Below are 23,379 nucleotides of genomic sequence, written 5' to 3' on the forward strand. Positions count from 1 at the left end.
CTTCATGCTTCTTTATATGAGATGTCTCGAACCTTCAATGATATGATAACTTTTCCCTTCTTTCAATTTGGGCAAGAGCCTGAATGCACAGCCTGGTCGCCGTCGCAGTTCACACAGTGTGGAACTTTATTACAGGTATCGGAGGCATGGCTTTGGACACCACATTTTGCGCAGGTAGGTCGACCACGGCAGCTCTGAGAGCCATGGCCAAATCTTTGTCACTGAAAATGTCAACGAGAGTTTGGGATGTATGGTCTGATAGTTGTGTTTATGTACCCAGTTTCTATGCATTGTGGTAGTTCGCTTGTCGCAAAGGTATGTATTAAGTGTTTAGTTCTGCTTCCGATACGACTCCGCGGGCGGAGTTCATGAATCGATGTGGTGTTAGAGTGATGGGAATGTCGCCAAAAGTTCGGAGGTTCTTTAGCTTCTCAAACTGTATTTTGTCTCGGAGTTCGACAAGGAGGTCTGCACTGGCCATTTTAGTTACCTTCCAGCTAGTCCCTAAGGTGTCTGTTATTGATATGGGTACTACGAAATGGGACACGGTCCTTGCTGCTGTGTCAGACTTACCACTGTGTATGATAGTGGGGTAGTACTTCTTTCGGTCGACTGGCAAAGGTAAATTCTTCGGCGCGTACACGCTTTGAAGTGGCAGGATCATTTACCAAAGGAAACGCTCAATGCATGATAGCGGAATTTGATACAGCAGCAATGGCGGCCACCCACCATAGAGCCCAACAAGGGGACGCTACATGATTTACGATACGGGAAAAGATACAGCCGCCAGTCGCATACCGCTATGATAAGCCAATGTCCAAGAGTTAGGTAGGCTAGTTGCACAAAGTTAACGCAGACCGCCAAGGAAATTTGGGAAGTAACTGAAGGGAATAGGACACAGGACAGCAAGGAAAGAAGATAGGAAAGTAAAATATCAGAGAGGTGGATAGGAAAAGGCGACCGCAGATTTCGCTTGGGTGTGCCAGCCCAGGGGTGCCATCTATGTGAAGCCGGGCCCAAAGGGGTGTGTTGCCTCTGCCAGGGGGCCTTGGAGGTCCAAGCACCCAGCGTCGGCTCTACCCCTAAGATCCTCTTTACGCCGGACACGGCTAAGCCACGCACGGCGAGGTGTGAGAAAGGGTCTAACCCCCCCTCCCCCTCCCCCCCCCCGTTGGCTCGGGTCCGTGGTGACGCCACTCACCAAATGCCTGCATCCACAGAAGCACCTGCGGGGTGATGTATACTTGAGCAGCACTGATCAGAAGTCAACAGTCATAATGGAGTTTAGCATGAAGGTGTTAAGACAGGGTCCCCGAGTAGTGACGCATGTAATTTCCGTCATGGAATTGACGTCTATAAAAGAACGTAGGCGTAGCTCAGAAAGAAATTCGGAAAAAAAATCTGAGTATCTGAGTTCCCCGTCAGGAGAATCGAGACACCAACTTTCAAGAACAGAAACGGGTCGCGTTGACTACTACTGCACGAACAGAAAGAGGTGCCAGATGCGAACTCGTCAAGCATGCTTCGCAGTTTGAAAGATTCAGCTACGACAATTAGGATTGGTGCAGCAGAGTACTATGCCGAAGAGTTCCGGAAGCGTGGCGGCGCGGCACGGAGCAGTCATATCTCCATTCTGTTTGTTGAATAGGACAGTCGCAGTGATGGGCGCTTATATTTATTCTTTGGTCGTGACGAATTTGAGAGCAGCGCCGCGACGTAATGCACCGAAGAGCTGTGGAAGCGTCTCGGGGCAGCGCAGCGCTGTCATGACTGCGTTGAACTGGCGAGACAAGCTCCACCGGATACCATTATGTTTTCACGAGTTCCAGGCGCATACTGCGAACAGTGCATTTCGCATTCCTGAATCCAAACGCGCCGCTACTGAAAGCGCTGCCAAAGCACTAGGGAGTTGGACCAAAGTGCTAGGCAAAGATGGGACATCGGGTGTCGTCAACATGGCTATGTCCAGCCTACGTCCAGTGTAAATTATATTTCTTAATTTCCAAGACAGCTACAACTATAGCACACTAATCACTTTACGCCCTTAAGAGTGTAAAAAGGGTGTCAATGACATTAACACCCTTCTTCGAATTGTACAATACCCTTTTGCTTTATATACACCCTAAGAGAAGGGTGTGCGCGGAAAAAGGGTGTTAATGTCTCTCCTAAGGGTGTTAATGGAAGAACTGGAGGGTGCACATTGAAGCATTAAGCTGCATCCATGCATGCATATTAAAATGGCGTGCATTGCGCAATGCGCCTGTTGTTGTACTGCCTTTTTTTAAGTTTACGATGTCAGTGACATTACAGAAACAAGGAAATGGTGGAGCTATTGGCACAATGTTAATTCTTGTGATATTTTATTTTCCCATGGACAAATGACCAAGTATAATTGCTTCACAAAATACTACAAGACTCGAGAAAATGTACAAGAAAATCAGCAAACACTTTTTTTTTGCTCAGGCTCGAGGTGTGCCCTACCGTTTCATATTTTCCACAATATATGCCAACCCCATGAAAATTTATACGAGCTATTGCCAGTACCTATACAAATGTAGAAGCAATTTAGAACAAAAGTTGAATTCATTACATAACCTTTCTGGGTATAAAGCTGTAAGTGGGACAGAAAACTTCCCGCCGGCACGAACACTTTTTGCAAGTTGCGAGATGAACACTTTTAATCACTTGTTCACTTAGCCAATAAGACAGAGAAAAAAGAATTACTTTGAACAGACAAAGATATAGGACAATATAGTACAATTGTACATGTAGAAAATATACAACATAGAGCACGCAGTTCTGATATACATAAATATACATACATTACACTGATGCATAAAGTTTCACGGCCTACTTGTTTACGCGAGTGCATTGGGAAATATATCTGTGTTATGAATGAAATATATCTGTGTTAAGTGCGGTACTAATTAGCCAGGTAATGTAAACATTACGGAAACTAACTCTTCGACACCCAAATTCGTACCACTCATCCATGCAATGGGAAACCTGCAGGGAAATCATTATCGGTTCCATATACCATGCCAGGAAATGGCCGCGCAATTTCTCCACGTTAATGATTTCCGCATAGAAGCACTTGGAAAAGGAAAGCAAAGATTCGGAAAGAAATCAATATCACTTTAAGGGGACGCACATGAGTAACAATAATGTTGGCACCTCGCTACCGAACGAGGAAAATGAGAACATACGCAGAAGGGTTGAAAGGCGGGCTAGTTGGTATAGGTTCATATTGAAATATTGGCAGTGCAAACTAACGGGACACAGAAGGGGACCTCTTCTGTGTCCCCTTTTGTGTTCCCGTTCTGTGCCCCATTAGTTTGCGCTGCCAATATATCAGTATGATGAGAACATAGGCGTGCTCAGAGTTCTGCATCGGGGGGGGGGGCATATCTCATCGCAGTAACCCCCCCTCCCCTTTGCTCTTTGTCGAGTCCGAAAGGAACGAAACAAGCTCAACCATGGATACAAAAATGAAAATGAAGCGATCGCGTGCTTCTCCCGACGGCAACCGGGGGTAAAGGTAGGTTGCAAATTGTGCTTTGAATGCAACATCGAATTGAAGGTCCTCAGTTGACATTATTGTCGAAGAACATGCGCAGCCACGACCCTGCGCATTCAAGATGACGTGAGAGGTTCGACAGAGTAAACGTATAGGGCAGAATTGGCGCCCCCTTATGATTACTTGGCAAAACGGCCGCCCCGCCCCCTCCCTGCTCCCCTCGTTCGCACACATTTAGATGAGAGAGTTCCTAGGACACCGCGAACTCCCTGCATGTATACATGTCGCCTCACATGCTGCGCCGATTTAGCGCAGCGCGTGCATGACCGCGCATGCTCGTAAAACTTCCAGCATGACAATAAGTGCAAGTCATATGCTGTAAACCCGATGATGCCTGAATGCACGGCACGACGCACGCACTGCCAACTCCCATCCCACCGCTCAAGGGTGAGAAAAGACGAAGACTACGGCAACTACGGGAGAGAGCGAGCACTACGCACGCTATGACATCGCATTTGAAGTGTAAGGTACACTCACAGAGCGCCACTTTCAACGATGTTTATTTAGAAAACAGCACAGTTTATATGCCCATTACGCGCTGTCACAAGTGTGTGTGTACTGTCCGTTGTCGTTGCCGCGCCTTACATCTCAAATGTGTTAAACCAACAAGCCCAGTCTGCCATTCTTACATACTGTGCCGTCGCCTCTGAGATAGCGCACCGTCCATCTCGGAAGCCAGCGCTGTGCGCTCCCTCCTTTGCTCCTAGTGTTCCTGGTGATGAAAACGATTGGCAGTCACATGATGGCGCGTAGAAACACGTGAGGTGTTCTTAGCCTGGAAGCCAGGGGAAGCCGCGCCGGCGCACCGGCCGCGCTATGCTCCGTTCGATCTTGGCTGTGGTTGTGCGTCGTCGTGCGTTATAGTTTGGTTTTTGTTCGCGTGCAGCGATGTGTTTATATATGTTGCGCAGCTGTGATTGATGTGCGCGTGGTGTAATATAAGATGTCGCCCCTATGGTGTGCATTAGTCATGCGTATTCTCAATGGAAAGTGGCTGTACGCCGTCGAAAATGGATACGTCGAGATTAAGCCGTGCCATTGTGACGCCATTGTTGGCGGTATGGGATCTTGTCATCACGAATGTTCCAGGCGAGTACCTGTTTCTTCTTTTATTAGCATTTGTGTCAGGTGTCAGCTTTGGTTAGCATTTGTGTCAGGTGTCATTCAATGTACTGAGCGGTTCACTGCTAAATGGAACATGGAAGCTTGGCCGCCGCTGCCGCTTGCGACGAACTTCGCGCAGGCGCAGCACGCGCTGTTCTGAACTCTTTCGTCCTTTCGTTGTTTGCTGTCGCGCCGTCCGCGCTTCGCATCCGCGCCTTGTTCTCTGTCTTAGTGAAGCGAAACGTTTCAGCGTCGAAAGTGCGCCGTCCGCGGTGTCGGGTAGCGGCTGTTACGCGCTTCCTGTTACATTTGGCTGTGGACCGTTGCGCACAGCCAGTTTGTCACTATCACAAAGCGCGTGTGTAATACTCGGATGTAAGTGAATGTGTATGCCTGAGCTCGCACAATGCGGCTGGACACCTACCTAGATTTTATAATGCAACAGGGTCGACAGCTGGGCTACTTGGGGACTCATAACGCCCGTGTTAAGCTGCACACTTAACAAGAAACATCTGAAAAAAACTTTAGTAAACGAAACACTGGCTGCCGCTGCTTGTCCGTGATTTTTCTGCGTTGTGCTGTTTGGGGTGTCGCTTCCCACACGCACAAACACCCACACATCATGATCTTTGACACGTGCAGTTTCAGGTTTTACAACCGGTTGATCCTCCCCTTTCGGCCTCTATCGCGCGCGGCGCAACACCGGCAACTTATTTTGACAGCCCATGTACTCAGCGTTATGGACGGTTTGCAGTTAAAGGGAAAGAACTCGTGGAACGAACAATAACGTGGAAAACTGGAATAAAATTCACGTTTGTGTTTAGCCTGCATCTCCTAAGGTTGCAATTTACAAACAAGCGTTGTAATGCCAACTTCAAGCAATTTTTGTTCTTGTCTAAACCCATTTGAGGTCAAAACTGCCATGTGAGCCTTCAGATAGGTGGTGAAAAGAGGAGGGAGGAAGATGTCCTGACGCTGTGTCAGGGGCCACATAATACTGCCCCGCGGTTCTCAGGTTGCCGATCCCATGTTGTAGAATATTCTTCGTACCCGCTCCTCTCAGAGCGCAGGTGCCGCGGGTGTGGAAAGTATCTTGTTTGGTCAACGCCGCGAGGGCCAGCTGTTTCTGCGACGGACGCGCACTTCACCACAAGGAACGAAGGTGGCAGCCAATGGCGGCCAGGTGCGTTTGGCTCGTCACCTATTTAAGCAGTGCAGCACGCATACAACAGCGCTGTGGCAGATGGCTTCACTTTCTTATGGTGATAGGGCTGTGCCGTACTGGCAAGTTCATAGGTGGCCGTAATCGCGTTTTTCGTGCTTTTCGGTGTTTATCTGTAACGGCGTTGCCGCATGCATTGGCGCTGAAGTCAGACTTATTGATAGGCCTTTCACTTTGCCAAAGGACGAAAGACCTTTTCCGTGGCGTCGGCCATGTCACGAGTTCAGGGGCACGGTTAATCTTTCCGCGACAAATCTTGATCGCGGCATGCGCCAAACGATAGGCATATGGCCAGCCACCACGACAGGTTATAGTCTTGGTTGGCGATTCGTCGCAATTACGTTTTAGCCTTAGTAGGCTTAGAACGATTACGTGTTAGTGATGTCTTACTTGAAAAACAAGATTGCGTAGCAAAAGCATGATTTCGCATTTTTTTTTGTCCAATATGCTAATAATTAATATATAGATGGCTTGCACTGACGTCACTGAAAGCGCTCTGTTGGAGCACCAGCATGTGGCGACGCGACGTTCCCGATGTCACATTAAAGTTATCAAAACATTACATGAACGTTCTTTCATTATTCACGCACAGAGACGTTCCTGCCGCGTCGTTTTCACATAGACGCAACTTATTTGTCATCAAAGCCGCCATCGTGGAGTGCCAGTTCCTTTCAGAAGCTGCGTCCATGACGTCACATGCAAGCCATCTATAAGGGAAATATTCGATTTGTATTCGAAATTCCGAATACTTGCACACACCTATGTACTACCGATCAAGTACACTATAATTGGTATTCAAGGAGAGTAGTTGTTCCGGGGCTAGTTTCTTTGTTAGACAGAGCCAAATGGAACTAACCGCCACTTAAATTAACCTTCCTTCGCTTAATAAAGACGTTATTACTTGTTATTAACTGTCTGTTGGTTTCATTTGTTGCGTATATGAAAGTTCTTAGAGCACAATAGTTCTCCTAGGTTGATCACATAGCTAGTAGGTGCGCCACATAAACATTTTTTCCAGCTCGTAAAACAGAAGCAGCTGTAGGAAAGCTTCACCAGAGTGTGCGCCTCCTTTTTTTAATGCACAGGGAGACCAGTAGCGCCCATAGCGTCAGCTTTGTTCCCTTTGCCGTTTGTTCCCTGTGCAACTGATTATGCATGCCAATACACTGGCACACAATTTTCTGCATTTTACGGGACATTAATGAGCAATATGCTGTAGTGAACGGGTCTGCGGAAGTAGGTGTGTATTCACGTTGTATTAGTGCGCGAACACACACGGACACAAGAAAGAGCGAACACATGTTTACCATTGTGTTTGCGCTGTAGTACGAGGTGCATATGCAGTACACACTCACAATGCCTTTTATTTTTCAATGCAGGGTGACATTCATGCAATCCCTTGTGCTCCATCAACTGACAGTGGTATTTCAGAGGTGCCATATGCTGCCTCAACTAGATAGTGGTGTTCCAGTGGTTCCAATTGCATCTACTTGCGGCTTTGCTAAATTCCCCTACCTCGAGGTCAAACATGAACGTTTTCCGTTAAGGACGATGAAACGGCTTTCTGTATGAAAGCGCCTGTTTCAGTTTTAAAATTTTTAGTACAACGGGCGATTTTCGGCATCTGTTCGCTTGAATTATATTTTAGTGTTTATATAATGCGAATATCTCTTGTTAGTTTTGGAGCACAGTAAGAATGTTTTAGATTTTTTTCACTATACAAAACATCTTGATAAGAAATTCAGTATTTTAATTGCTGGGTAAATTTTGTGCGGGGTGATTCCACGAGAGTCGATATTTTTGTTTTGCCTGGGTTTTTTGTATGTCATGTGGGCACCTTCAAAGTGCACGGAACCGAAAATGTTATTTCCAAGAAACCAGCGCGCCAAAAAATATTTGAAGGTGGCGGCATGGGCCTCCTGTTTTTTGCTCACTGCATTGTTTTCGGATTTCACGGCCGAATTTAACGCGAACTTAAATGATGTGTCGAAACATATTTTTCCTGGTTTGAATTCGCATCACTGTGAATTACATCCCTGCTTTTTTTTTATGCCGTCCTCAAAAGGAAGAAAATGTGAAAAAATGGCAAACGAGGCCGAAATAAAAAAAGTGTCCTAAGTTTGAGCCGTCTTTGCGCCTTTCCTATTGCGAACAGAAACTTGAAAACAATGTAAAATATAAAAAACATCATTTTGCAACATTTATACGGAAGGTCATTTTCCTACTGGCAGCGCAAAAAAAGAAAAAAATAGTAAAAGAGGTGAGTTTTTTCAAAAAAGTTCATTTTCAAAAAATAAGTTTGAAAAGCTCCGGTCTCAATTTTGATGACAATATTTTATCGAAGAGCGCTTATGGGTTCGTGAACGCACGGTTTTAATATCATATGTCCTCATTTGCTTTGTTCACGAGATATAACTGGCCAAGGTGACCCTTGCTGTGTGTGCTCACTTCAGTGCGACTGATGGTTGTTAACTTGCATTGTCCGTAAATCTCAGTTTTAAATATTCTGCTGCAGCAAAACGTTCCTCTCGTGGCTTTTCGTCAAGAAAAATGTGTTATCAGATTTTATTTGGGGCTCGCGTGTGCGAAATTTTTCGGCACAGCATTTATAGTTCGCGTTAAATTCGGCCGTGAAATCCGAAAACATTGCAGTGAGCAAAAACAGGAGGCCCACGCCGCCACCTTCAAATATTTTTTGGCGCGCTGGGAGCGTTTCTTGGAAATAAAATTTTCGGTTCCGTGCACTTTGAATGAGCCCACATAACATATAAAAAACCGAGGCAAAACAAAAATATTGACCGGAGAGGCATGTTCGATCTCTCGTGGAATCACCCTGCTGGTGAATTTTAAGTCTGATGTTCAGCTTGCATTCTGTGGCGAAACTGTTTTTCTTGAAAATTATGTGCAACATTCACAAGTTCTGCTTTAAGAACCGTAATGCTGCTGCATTAGTATGACTGCAAATCATAGCACAGAATATGATGTATGCACTGATACAATTATGGATATATAGAGCAGCAGAGCGCTGTTATGTCTTTCTGTGCCTCTGTGTATAGGTTTTCATTAAAAGCAGCGCAGTACCAAGAAACACAAGCTTAAACTCCTGTCACCTCTGGTAACGTTCGCCCAATAATTTCAGTATTTTGTACCACTTGAAAGATGCTTTAAACTTGCATTACTGTAACTTTATGCAAGAAATTTAGTTTGGTGATTTATATTCACTGGGGCTATAGTGCAGTTGTGCTCTTGGTTGATTTTGGGTTGCTTTTTCACTTCATAAAGAGCAGAATACAGGGTGTTCTGATGTCAGCTTTATTGCTTTTTTTATTTCAGCACCGGGAGGTACGTTATAATCACCATTGCTGATAATTTATGTATCCATGGAGTCACAGTGAGACAATAATTATCGCTGTCAGCCGCCCAGTTAACTATGATTGAATGAAGTACTTCTTAGCGACTGCAGCAAGCGGGCATTTTTATATTGAAAAGTTGGAGGCGGATCTTTTCTACGCAGTTCCAATTGGAAGAATTCTTCTAGCATGTCTGTGCTGCGAGATATCTTGCTGCAAAATTTCATTGCGATTTGCATTATTACACATGCAAGACGGTCAGCGCTGGCGCAAAGCCCCCTCCGCCCACGCTGTTACTACCGGCTGGCGATAGCAAGCAATTGCAGCTCGGTACACCACTGAGGAAGATTGCGCCGGTCCCCACCGCCCTGCATCGTGATTATGCAATCCGCCATCAAACTTTGCAGCGAGATATCTCGAGCACAGAGATGCTGGAATTCTTCCTAGTGGAACCGTGTAGAAAGGAGACTGCCCCCAACCTTTCAATACACACGTGCCCGCTTGCTGCAGTCACAAAATGTTCATTATTGAATTTTTGGTAATTTGGCGCCTGACAGCAATTACAATTGTCTCACTTTGTGTCCCCCTGGATACATGTCTGCAAAGGTGGTTTTGACATTCTTTCCAGTGCTGAATTTTAAGAAAATCATAAAGCATAGCTTCGAACACTGGTATAGTAACGTAAAGCTGTCGTTTTACTGTACAACTCCCCACAGTTGACGTGATTTTTTTATATTGTAGATCGTTGATGTTAGATGAAATTATAGAAGTGACATAGTGTTGAAATGCTGGTGCGGATATTTCAATTGAGGGGATCAACCTACTCATACAAAATATTTACAATGAAATGAAGCTACTGGCTCGAAAACTATTCTGAGGCAATGTATTCTAGGAATACTATTCCGTCCTCTCCATTATATTCAGTATCGAAGCATCACATATACTTTTCACAAGGCCCGTGTATAGCCAGGAGGCAGAGAGGGCCATGCCCCCCCCCCTCCTGAAATTCTCATGGAGGCGGATGTTTTACCGAAAAAAATAGGAAAATGGGTGTTTTTCAGGGCTTTTAGCAAGTGCCTCTCCCCCCCCCCCCCAACCTCGAAAAAAGTTCCTAGCTACGGGCCTGCTTTTCACAATGGCTTTTTAATACAATGCTATGTTAAAAAATGCATAGTAGCATTTAGTTACTGTTTTGCAATTCGAATTTTGGTATCGCCTTCCTTAACGTTTCCATTGTGGCTTTTTTTTGCAAGTCCATAAAAACTGAAGTTTACATTCTTTCAAATTTCTGTTTTACACACAAACAAATCGTTTTCAAGTATCAAGCACCCTCATTGGCAGGTTCGATCAGCTTATGTTTGTTTGTTGTTAAAGTGCACATAACATGCGAATTTTGATGTACGTAAAAAAAGTTTGATAATTGCCCATGTCTGTCTTTTCCCCAATTTTTCATACCTTTCTGTATCACAGCAGACAATAAATATTTAAGATTTTTTTTTAAATCAAGCGTTATGTCTTGCAGACCAGTGTGACTGGACGTATAAGCCATATTAAGCATTTCTTTGTACCTATGCTCGTACATGATGTTGCATATACATATTTATATGTGTGTACTACTTCTGATTTCATTTCATGATACTTAATATGCAGCACAAGTGGGTGATGACCGAATTTGAAGCTTCAGATGGACATACGAGACTTACGCATGGATCACTGCAGATTTCACTAATTCCGGGTGTCTTTCCATCGGAGCCTTCCTTATGCGAACACGGCCTTTGCCAAACCAATATGAAGACGCGTTTGTGCAAAGGAAACAGACTCGGTAGTACACCCCGAATTAATGACAAACGCAGGAACACATGAATGACGCCCTTTGTGGCCACCTGAAGCTTCTGTTTCGGCCATTAAACATGACGCGGAATGAATGATTCCAACACCCATATACGAAAGGGTGTTAATACAAGCTAACCCCCTAACACCCCACGAAATTTTTGCTGAAAACCCTTTCTCTAGGGTGTTAAATTAACACCCTAACTGAAGGGTGTAGTCAATAACATCCTAAGAGTGTCCGTCTGGCGACAAACCGATATACACACTTAAGGTGTAAAAATGTTTTGTGTGTACCACTATCAAGAGCCGTGTCACACGAGTTTTATGAACGATTGCTATAAAAAAATAACAATGAACAATAACATTTACCCATCACTGCCTCGACATTCAATTTTCTCTCTCTCTCTCTCTCTCCTTTTTTTTTAGAAATTGGTGTCGACGACAAAATATAATTTGTTAAACATTCGCAACGTGTGCAGCGATCACGTGAGGACGAACTATTTATGTTCCTTGTGAAGCAGTGTACTTCTGTTTTGCATGCGGGTAGAAAAATCTTGAGTTTGCAGGTCCGCAAATCATTATCTGTGGAGAACAGCCAGTGTGTAAGAATATTTAAATATAGGGATGGTAATCCACTTTAAGATTGTCGTCCTTCTTGTGCTTGCTTTCAGTCGGAAGATTGCTCTTTGCATTAGCCGCCCCCCCTCTTCCCTTGCAGCCCCGCCCTTTGCACAAATAGTGCGTCGCACGTACGAAAACAACTTTAAGGCTCAAAGTTTAACACAGACGGGTTGAACAGCCTATGTATCAGGCGCGGTAGTAATTAAATTACAGTTACCATATTACAGTAGTTAAATTAGCTTTAGTTGCGAAAAGTAATGTGTTGAATTTCTTTTGTGGGCTGGTAATTCAGTTATATAATCAATTACTTCAAGCCATTAACTTCAAGCAATATAACACATTACTTTCCCAATTCAGGAGCACTTCTCCGATCGGGGAGATGGCGGCGAGCGACGCTTGGCGTGGGGGTTCCTGACGTACTGCTTTTCTTTCTTTCTTTCTTTATTTCTTTCTTTCTTTCGTTCTTTCGTTCTTTCTTTCTTTCATTCGTTCCTTCCTTTCTTTCTTTCCTTCATTCGTTCTTTGCTTCCTTTTTTCTTTCTTTCTTTCTTTCATTCATTCGTTCCTTCCTTCCTTTTTTCTTTCTTTCTTTCTTTCATTCGTTCGTTCCTTCCTTTTTTCTTTCTTTCTTTTCTTCTTTCATTCTTTCTTTATATACTCCGTCCCAAACGTCAGGTGCAACATTGTGGAGGCTGGCGAGACTGCTTGCAGTAAAAGCGTTCGCATTAGAAGATATTTCAGTGTTCTTTCCACACAGAATATATTTTTTTACACTAAGTATAGTTTAGGATGTTTTGTGCCTTAAAAATAAGAGAACGCCAATATTCATAACTTTTTACGTAGCGAGGTCGCTTATCGTCTATAGTCGGTGACAAGCTAAGAATAAGAAGTAAACTGTACCGCTGTCCATTTGTATTATGCGCGTCCAACTACGGCCGCTCTTTACCATGACTTAACGGTTAACACGAACCAATAAAAAATGACACATGGCGCCGTTCGCGATGAGAGGCGAGGTACCGCTGCACCGACACCGATAGCCGGCAATTCCAATTTCCTGTGGTGTTTGTTTCTTCCACAAGAAGCTCTTTCCTACTGTTATCTGCACGTACTCAGCATGATCCTCTCCGGTCGTCATTCGATGCAGCAGAAGCTTGTGACTGTGCCGCGTTTGAAGTGCACCGAAGCGGCAGCAGCCCGGAGTGTTTTACAACGCTTAAGCATGTTCCGTCCTTTCGGCAGCGTCAAGTTGCAACACGGCGTGTGTTCCCTCCATCGCTCGAATACACCAAGCAGATCACCGGAGAGTCACCATATCGGCGATTGTCGTCGCGTTCACCCGTGCGCAGTGAGGTGAAGTCGGAAGGTGCGCATCTGTGTACCATTTACCATTCGCAAAAAACATGGCATTACCAAGGCGTTGTACTGGGCTAGTTGGTACATAGTTACAAAGGATAAAAACCAGCGGAAAACACAGGACAGAGCGAAAAGAAGCCTGTCCCGTCGACTTCTTTACGGTGTGTTCTGAGTTTTCCGCTGGTTTTTATCCTTTGTGACCGTGGCATCAGCGCTGCCACAAGTGTGTGTGTGGGGGGGGGGGGGGGGGGAGCTCGCAACGTGGGAGTCTTGGTGATTTATTATGACATGTGCCATGCTGTGCGCGTACATGAGTGAATCATGTGCGGAAGAAGTCTGAGAGAAAGGAAGCATCCAACATAACCCGTTAGCGCAACACAATGCGAAAGTAAACGAACCAGGTGTCGACAATATGCAGTGGTGTGTGCATTAAAAGAAAAAAATTGTGGTCATCCGGTGCGTGTGTGATTACGTGACGTGTGCCTATTGGTGTAGTTGCGTCTTGTTAACAGAATTCAGTTGCACCAGCCCGGAATGATATGCTAGGTTGAAGTTCCCGTCGCGCATGTCTCACGCTCTATGCACGAATGACTGAGAGGCTTTATTTCTGAGAAATCAGTATGGGTTTCCTGGTGCCTTCGTGCTATAAATGGGTGCTTGTTTTTTTTCCTTTGTTAAACCTTCCACCACCTTGCGGGATTCCGCAGAACTGATTTTCAATATGTGTCCAGTTGTTTCGAGTTGTCGATTAATTCGCCCTCGCGCTGCCAGTTGCTAGATTCCTGGTTGGCTCAATTGGAGAAGCGACCGCCCCAGAAAGGCGTTGGTCCCGAGTTCGAATCCCGGACCAGGACAAATTTTTCGGCGACTAAGAGGCCTTATTTCTGAGAAATCCGTATGGATTTCCTTGTGCCTTCGTGCTACAAATGGGTGGTTGTCTATTTTCCCTTTCTTACTACCTTTTTTGCGCTGACGTGACCACAGGTATAATTGATTATGGTAGCCATTCTTTTAGTTAATGTGAATGCCGTGTGATAATGTTCTAGCCAGTCTGTCAACGAAGGCACTGCTATGTGCGAACTTACCGGGTATCGGGAGTGTATTCTTCGTAAACGATTATAATTAATGTACACGCCACTGGCTGCTTATGCCCTTGTAAATAAGAGCGTTCGCCGTTACATCAACCGGTGAGTTTGTCATATATGTCGCATAAACAGGCGAAATAAATGTATCGTCAGCGTTCGACGCTGACGATACATTCTTGCCAGCGTTCGAGCGCTACGAACATCGCTCTGTGCATTGCAGGTTTCGCGAACCAAGCGAAACGCCGACAGCCCCGCTACGACAACCGAATCCAGCCGCAGTGCGCGTGCCATCCTTGCATGCGCGCCAGCTCCGACCGAGAGGCCAGTGCGCGTGACGAAGGAAGAAAGCGACGTTAGAAGCGGTGGCTGTGATATCGACAAGCTTTCGTTCCTCTTGGAACTCCTGTGGTTCTATTTTAATTCTGCGCAAAAGTTCGTACCTTAATAAACAATGTTTCATTATAAATACTTGTTGGTGAACTTTGTTACAATACGGAGTGATCGCGAGTGAAACAATGTTTTCCATTATAAACGTATGGAAATGTCGCTGCAGAACTGATACCAGTTCTGCAGCGGGGTGGGCAGTGCCCTCGGATTAAAGCTTGCTCTTAAAGCCTGTTCTTAAAGGCCAACTCCGGTGATGTTTTGTCCATGTCAAAGTAATGGTGCTTTTATGTTCCTGAGACGCTCCTGTCACGAGCAAGCTAGCAGAAATACTCGGTAAATTGGAGAATAATTTTAAATAAGGAAAGAAGCGCAACACCGAAACCCAACCGAGCATACTGTCATCGCGTGACGTATAAGTAGGCAAAGACCGGAAATCATGCAAGGCATGCCGGTCCCGCCAGCGCGTTGTATGAAAGCTGTGAAAGCAACGAAGTGCAGACGGTCAGGGGAAAGGCGAGTCCCTCGGAATTATATCTTGTGTAAGACTGACCGTGCTACGTGCACAAGCTCCTCGCAGCTGTCGGGAATTAACAGCTGCGACTCCGACGCATTTGTAGGCCAACTAAAATCGCTATTCCATTCCTGTTCGATGAAGTGGACACACCTGTTTATTTCTTTGCTTGCCGGGTTGCGCATTCAACCGCCAGATGGCGCCACTTGTCCAGGCGGCTCAAGTTTGTGGGGACGCGATCGGGTGAAATGCTATCGCTGAGAAGTTTACGGACTACCTAAAGGTTCTTTATATTGCTATGGGGAGAGTGCATAAGTTTGGCAATAGCGGCGTTCAACGTCGCTTTGGTAGGGCCGAAAGAATTTATTATAAGCCAAGTACGAGCCACCTTTTCGCACCAACTCTACTAGATTAGGCTACGTTGTTTCGCACGACCGGCACCTCACCGTAAACCGATAGGCCCGGTTCCGGGTGCACCCTGTACATGTTACGGAAAGTGTTTCCGTACGGTAATGTTCACGCATGTGCATTCTTTAGCAGGTACGGAAGTGATTCCACGCCTGCGCCAACTGCGCCAAAGTGCGCCAAATTGTATTTACTGCGCCATCCTATAATATCGACGAAAATTGCGCCAAACTGCGCCAAAGTCTCGGGTTTGGGGGTGTCTGTCACCGGTAATCGCACGGCCGGCGCGTCAGAACATGTGCAGCTTGATCTTGGGGCTGCCAAAGTCGCAACCATGGACCAAGAATTATTCCGCTGAATAAATAGCGCTCGCGCGTGCGTCCCGAGTAAGCCACGATGCCATGCACGGTGCCGACGCAGCTTCTGTTCTGCAAGTCGGCTCGACAGCAAAACGCGCTCTCCGCAGAGACTCGTGACGTCTAGGCCTATCGGTAGCGAGAAAGTGCGACGGCGATTCATCGGCGGACGTCGTCTGTTCTAGAAACGCTGCTGATAGCTCGTTTCAAGCGTCGCACGGCACGTAAAGAAAGCAATGTTCAGTAATAACTACATGTGTGCTGCTAAAATGTCTGTCACTTCTGTTTCCGGACATCGCGGAATGAAATCTAGGATCGCTAGCAGTATATATATGGAACAATATCGAATTTTCCTTGCTTCGCGTTTATGGAAGAGCACGCGAACGGTGGAAACGCGTTCACACTTTTCCTCAGATATACTTTATCCCTGGATCTTCATTCGGAAGAGCTTTTTCGTAATTGCTTATACCAGCACGTCCGAGTTTAATCACTCTCCGGTAAATACCCCCTAAAAGGCCCTGCCCTTTCGAGCTCACGTGCTAGGGTTCCAATTCGAATTTTTTGCTTGCTTTTTAAAAATCTCATCTCATTAATAGAAGCATATCTCCTGGTCGGAGCAGCCGCAAATACGCAGCTGTCTGTAGCGGGCCCGTCGCTGACAGCCCACAGTGAAGCGGCTACCCCATGTTAGACGTCCGCCCCTCGCTTTCGGTGGTCAATAGCTGACGGGTAAAAAAACTCAGTTTCGCTTCAGGGCGAAGCAATGATTGCGATACCAACAAACTGTTTTGTTAAACGAAGTAAGGCTAGTAGCTAACTCTTTTGGATTCGATCTCGCGTGACTCAACAAAACACTGGTTTAAGCGAATATGGCCCTTCCAGGAACCGAAGCGTTTTCTTGCTCTGCGTTCTCTAAACACGAAATAAGCGTTGAGAGCACAGCAAGTCTACGAGCCGTCTCCTGATGCCTCGAGATGGCGTGCGCGCAAGCGACTGCGCCCTTCGAACGATGCGGTCCCCTGGCGTCCTTTCATACTCCTTACGAAAGACGGGCGGGGCGTTTCCTCTCTGTTTGATGAGCAATCGACGGCAGGCCCGCACGCGGGAAGATGTTATCTCATGCGCTGTCCGTGCGACGGAGACAGACGGCCGGCTAGCTTAATCTCCGCTTCAGCCGCGTTCGTCGCCAGCGCTCGCGAGCTTTTACCCGCGGCTAGAATGCGCGTGGTGATGTTATTAATTTGGTCTTTATACAGAAAATTACGGCAATGGCTACGGCAAAAATCCGCGGAGAGCGTCCATATAATTGTGTCTGTGTGCTTCTTGTAACTTTCTGTCCTGTCTGAGCGCGCTGTTTCATGTTCAACATTTAAAAAAAGTTGAGCCATTTCACTCTGTGAAGTGGATGATAAGCGAACCTGTTCCGCGCACGGCAAGGAGGTGACATGGTGGAGGACAGTTTGATATGTAAGGCCAGGTTGTTAACGTTCAATACGCAATATTAATGCGAAAGCATCAGATGCTTTATCAAACACGAAAATTGACCATCGACGGCGTCAATCGATTGATGCAAAAAATAATCATGTGATGGCGTCATCAGCACGTCATAGATCTCCAAAACTTGTGACGTCATCATGGCGTCATATATCGTGATGTCACGTGATGACGCCATCACGACATCGTCGCTTTACACTGCTTCCGTAATCGGTGCGCCGATCATGGAGCTAGCGCAAAACCAGGTGAGGTGCAGATAGCTTGCAGAGAAGGATGGGGAGGATCAACCCGTCGATCGAGAATAAAAAGAACCTGGCTTTCGCCTTGGAGTTTTCTTAGGGGAATGCATTAGGGACAGTGTGGCTCTTTGGCATTGAGGCACTGCTGTACATCACGGCGTTTGTCTACAATGTCTGCTGATAACCACATAGATGTATTTAGAGCGTTATTTCATAAAGTGCAATTTTATTGATCTGGTATTCTGTTTATTTGCTAGTGTCGAAAATAATCGCCGAAGAGGTTAATCCAGAACACTCAACTGCATGAGCCCTTATTTTTTCATTAGCGAGTGAAGTAAGGAGTTCTCCTGAGATGACTTTTTCCATGAGATTTGCAATGAATCGAAATATTTCTAGCCTTCATAAGAGCCCCATAGTAATATCCCGGTGCTTGAATGTTATTGCAATATGCTTCTGTAGTGCACTCCAGGATGTAAAATTCGCTGCTCCAGAGTGCTCCCAGATGCAAAACTATCTGCTCCAAAGTGCTCCAAAATATAAATTTTGCTGCTCGAAAGTGCTCCAAAACGGAAATTTTGCTGCTCCAAAAATTGCTCCAAATCAGAAGTCCTCGGTAGCATCACTGCGGTACGGTTTTACCGCACCTTCCGTGCGGTAAATTGGCATTGCTAGCTCTAATATAATGACGCAGGGTAGTCGTTAGGTGCCAGTGTTTCGTGACTGCAAACGGGGAATCGTGTGCAGGGCACAACGCAACACCACTTGCCACCCATCGCACGCATTACCGCAACAAACTGAAATTTACACGCCCAGCCAACGATGCGCTCGCCAAACACACGCCATTGTTGCCTTGCGGATAGCAGACGCTCTAGTGGCCCCTCGGTTCCGTCACTTCCGCTTCAACAAAAATGACGTCAGGCGCACAATGTTGCCAATAATTCTGGGAAGCGACGTGGGGAGCGTCGGGGCAATCAATAAAATTCATTTGTGATGAATCTGCGTGTGTCTCCAGCTTGTAATTTCGCATAAATAACGGGAACGTGAAAAGGTGCGTACCAGCGAATTTTATTGAGATCCATTGACCTCGAGAAATCGCCGGAGTTGGCCTTTAATGCTAGCATCACGTCTAGTTTAGAACTTTCAATTTATGACATTGCCGATAGCAAAGAGGACAGCGTCCCGGTAAAAGACAGCCAGGTGTTTTACAACTACCATGCGAATAATCGCTTTGTAAACCGGCAGCTGCGTCATTTCCGTTCGACAGCAACGTGCAACAATGCTGGATGATTAATAATTCATGCAGAGCTGTGTGAATGAACGCAGAGAAAAAGTTCATGCATAGGCACGTGTGTACGAAGAAGCACTGCGTCATAATAAGAACAGCCATTCAGTCAGAGAAAGATTCAACTATATTTATGTTTATCATGAATAGTGTTCACTCAAAACTTTGAGGCAATTTCATTGTTTCTGGTAACGATATACATATAATAATGCCGCTTGGTCATCACTGTGTATACACGTTCTTCATTTCGGTTATTTGATGAATGATATCGTCTGGGCTGATTTTTAAACACCAGTTTTCTGAGTTGGTGCATACAAGCTACTCTCGGAAGCGGTTTCCATTTTTTTGCTCATTTCGGTGCTAATGTTCGGTGCTAAGCATTTCGGTGCTAATGCGCGTACTTTTTTACGTGCCTCCACCCGCGTGGCGAGTGGTAAATGCCACGAGCCTGCCAGCTGCTTTTGCCGTGTCGTTGTCTGCTTCAGAGGTCATAGCAGTTCTTTTATTTGTTTTCTACATGATATCGTCGATAGAGATTGCCGCTGTACCTAAGACTAGACAATATCATGTATGGCGTTAAATACGCGCGCTTTCTCGTTGATGCATGCCGCTGCGTTAGGAAGGAGAGTATGGCTAGGAGCAGGCAATGACTTGTAGCAATTACGGGTCATGTACACACATCATTTCTTTGACAGCTGAAGCGAAGCACGGGCGCCACGGAGACCATTCACAACACGACAACTTCGCAGCATAGGCGAACATTTGTGACTGTCTCCTATGCCTCCTCCAGCTGAAGTGTATGAGAAGCTGTAGAGCTGCCCAAAATAAACTTATGTTTCGCCATGGTCGTCTTCGCCATCCAACCTCGTGTCCACTGCAAAACTAAGGCCTCTCCCCGTGGTCCCCATTCCACCGTATCCTGAGGGAGCTGAGTCTGTTTTATGCCTGCATATTTCTTAACGTCGTCACTCCACCTAACACTCTGCCTCAGCCGTCCTCGGGCGTGCTTCCCTTTCATTGGTATATATTTTGCCACATTACCTCTTCATCGGTCATACGTCCCTCTCGTTACGTGACCTGCCTAAGTCCATTTATTTATTCCTCTTAATGCCTCCTAAGGCGTTTGCTACCTCTATTTCTTCGCTCATCCACTCTGGAGTCTTCCTACCTCCCAATGTGATTTTTCATTCCTTCGCAAGCTGTAAGTTTCATTACTTCTCGAGTTTCTTTGTTATTTACAAGGTTCCGCAACATCTGCTCAAGCTGGCAGAAAGCAATGGTAGTACACGTGCCGTTTTCGCTGGCAGTGGCGAGTTGCCAGTAATGAATTGATACTCTCTACCGTACGCAAAGCTGCCATACCTAATTCATCGGAGGACTTATTTCGCATAAGTGGGCTTCCATGGTAGTACTGCACCAGATGATACACTCTTTTGCAGATTCCTCATCTCGGTTGTCTAACCCAAAGTCTCATTCTTCAACTTGACTAGCTACCATCTTCAGCTTTACTTGAACGCTTTCTCGGTTCAGGTCTCCAGCGAATTTTCGCGATTCGTCACGGCTGCTGGCCAAGATCACAAGGTGATATTCAAACAGTTCTTCACTGACATATCTTTATTATTTATTTCTACTTCCTTCTAATAATATCGCTTAAATACTTTCAAGCAGGCAGCAAACACCAATCGGAGATTTTATCTTCTGATAGGGCCCATTTCTCTGCTGGCATCTTCGTGCTTTTCCTGAACGAGGAGCAGGGTTTCAGAGGAATACCTGCAGACGTTGTCTAAACCGTATGTTTCAGGTATATTCCTTGCCGCGGCAATGCCTCCAAAAAATGCCGGCTTATACCGTACACCGATTCGAACGTCATTGCGCAATCAATGTATGCAGAATTCTATGTATGCAGTTCTGCGGAATCCCGCAAGGTGACGGAAGGGTTAAGAAAGAGAAAATAGTTCTTAACCCTTCCGCCACCTTGCGGGATTCCGCCGAACTGATTTGCAATATGTGTCCCGTTGCTTCAAGTTGTCGATGAATTCGCACTCGCGCTGCAAATTGCTAGCTTCCTGGTTAGCTCAGTTGGTAGAGCGATCGCCCCGGAAAGGCGTTGGTCCAGGTTTCGAACTCCGCACCAGGAAGAATTTTTCGGCAACTAAGAGGCTTTATTTCTGAGAAATCCGTATGGATTTCCTTGTGGCTTCGTTTTACAAACGGGTGGTTGTCTATTTTCTCTTTCTTGTAAGTTATTGTGTGCACTTTGTTCATGCTGCATGTGGGCGATGGCAATGAAGAATTATGGCTGAGACCTTTGCAGTGGTTGGGAAGCATTAAACCACGCACTCGTTGCACAATCACCATTGTGTGATTACTGGTTGTTATTTTACTCTTTTGCCAAGCTATATTGCATATGCTAACGCGATTCCTTACCCTACGTGACGCCGGTATAGGGTCTTTTTGCTAATGACTTTCAAGCACCAGCCTGTGAACACTTCGGATCAGAGCTTGGTCCAAGTATGTTTTACCATTCCTCTTTCTGTGTGAACACCTGTAAAGAAAAACAGGCAACAAAGAAGAAAAAAAGCAGCGTGGTTCTGTGGTAGAATACTCGACTGCTACGCGGAATGCCCGGGTTCAAATCCCACTCGATCCTGAGAACGTTTTTCTCATTTTATTTTTTCACGTCTACGGTTACTTTTATGTCTAACGGTTACGCCGCCGACGGAGACGCCGACGCTGCTGAACGCAGGAACGGGCGCCTAAGGGCTGCGCTCTAAAAGTCGTTTATTAACTTATCTGTGAAAAAGTAGTGACCTGAGCAGATTCTTGCACAAAGAGCCCAGTTATAAAGTGAGACCTGCAAAAATTGCGCAGCACTTTTGAATGTGCAGAGACGAGTAAATACCAGTATGTCCATAAAGTGGGACACTTACTCAAGGACACCGCGAAGGTTGCCTATACGTTTCTAATCAGTCGCGAAAACCTCACTTGGGCATCTGATGTCACAGAGCCCAGTTGCACATTTCAACTATTAAAACACCGCCGAAACGTTTGGTTGTCTGGCAAAGGACACCGTGGTGGCCGGAGGAGACGCGACGCCAGCGTTGGATTTTCTGCATATGTCCGTCAACAGAACACACATTGCAAAATCCAAGTGAATTAAGCAATGTCGAGTCCTACTTCCACACTTTGAATACCCTGAGTACTGTCATATCCAACAGTTACTGACGGCCGGGTATACCGGCTATACCAGCGGGGCAATTACGTTTGCGTCGCAATTACGCGAATTGTCGCACACATGCCAAGGTGCGTGAACACTTCGAAAGGCAGTGAAGTGTTGACCCAGCTTCCGCGTGCTGCGGCGTGATTCGTCGCTTGTCAATCTATCGTGAAAACTAGTAAGCTCGACAGCACCCGCGAAAACGTTGGTGCAGAAGCCTTCTGTTCCATGTTTTCAGGATTGGCGCACCTTGTCACGTCCAAGTAGCAGCTTCTAACGCGGAAACTTGCAGCACCAGTCTCCGGCCTCTGAGAGAAGTGCGAATCCACCTCAACATCCCGGTTCCCGTGGCCACGTCAGCCGTATCCGCCATCACGTGACGAAAGCTATACAGCGATGCCGATGGGGGAAACGTCGATTGTGACTCGCTGCCCAAAAGAAACTATATCACCGGTGCTTATATTCGAAAGAAACTGAAACTTTTCATTGACGGTGAGGATACATAGGCCTTGGTAGACAAAGCCGCTACTGCTCTCAGATGCTGCATGTAAATGCGCCTAAATATGCAATATTTCTACGGGAAAAGCTGAGGACGTTCCTTGGCGTGAGTGCCGTTTCGTTTCACTCTATTCGTGCTTGCATCGCGAAAGTGCCCTTAGGTGCTGAAGACTTTACAACGGAATTGGCGTTTGTGCTATGGGGCAGTCATTTCACACATCTGGGAAACGATTACCTTCCGATAATCGGGGCCACTTTTGAAAGCACAACTTAAAAGCGATGCACTTAAGTAACCTTGCCGCTGGCCAACTCCAGATAGGGACCCTTACCAGCAACCGAAAGAGAAAACGGAACCGAAGACTTGCAAGTGAGTGCGCGCGAGAGAGCGAACGTGAAGCTCTTGAGGTTCGGAACGCCGACGGGCGGAGCAAGAGCGCGGTCAGATAGCAAGAGCGCAGCACGTTCGACCTGAGGAACCAGAAGAATCGAGTTGGTGCCGCCCGACAAGCTGGTACGAGCTTGGTGTGTCCCTGACGCGAACGAGTGTTGGAGACCGGGCCTAGGGTGCTTCCCCTACGGTGGACGAGCGCGCGAGCCAGGGCAAGCAGCTGATCCTGTACCAGGTGGGGTGTGCGTGGCCAACCAGCTACTGAAGTCGTAGCCGCGATGCCGCGTCTGTTCGCGTCGCCAGAACCAATTGCTGAGGGCTTGGCCTCGCTGCTACATCGGGCGCAGCGTGTGTCTGTGCGCTCCTGAGCTTGCAGCTCATGGTCTCCTCGAGCGCCCTTGTACGATTTTATCGTGCCCTCTCCCGCTGCAAGCTTGCGTCGCCTTCACCTCTGAGGGTA

Source organism: Rhipicephalus sanguineus, chromosome 6 (genome assembly GCF_013339695.2).
Source record: "Rhipicephalus sanguineus isolate Rsan-2018 chromosome 6, BIME_Rsan_1.4, whole genome shotgun sequence".
Lineage (NCBI taxonomy): Eukaryota > Metazoa > Arthropoda > Arachnida > Ixodida > Ixodidae > Rhipicephalus > Rhipicephalus sanguineus.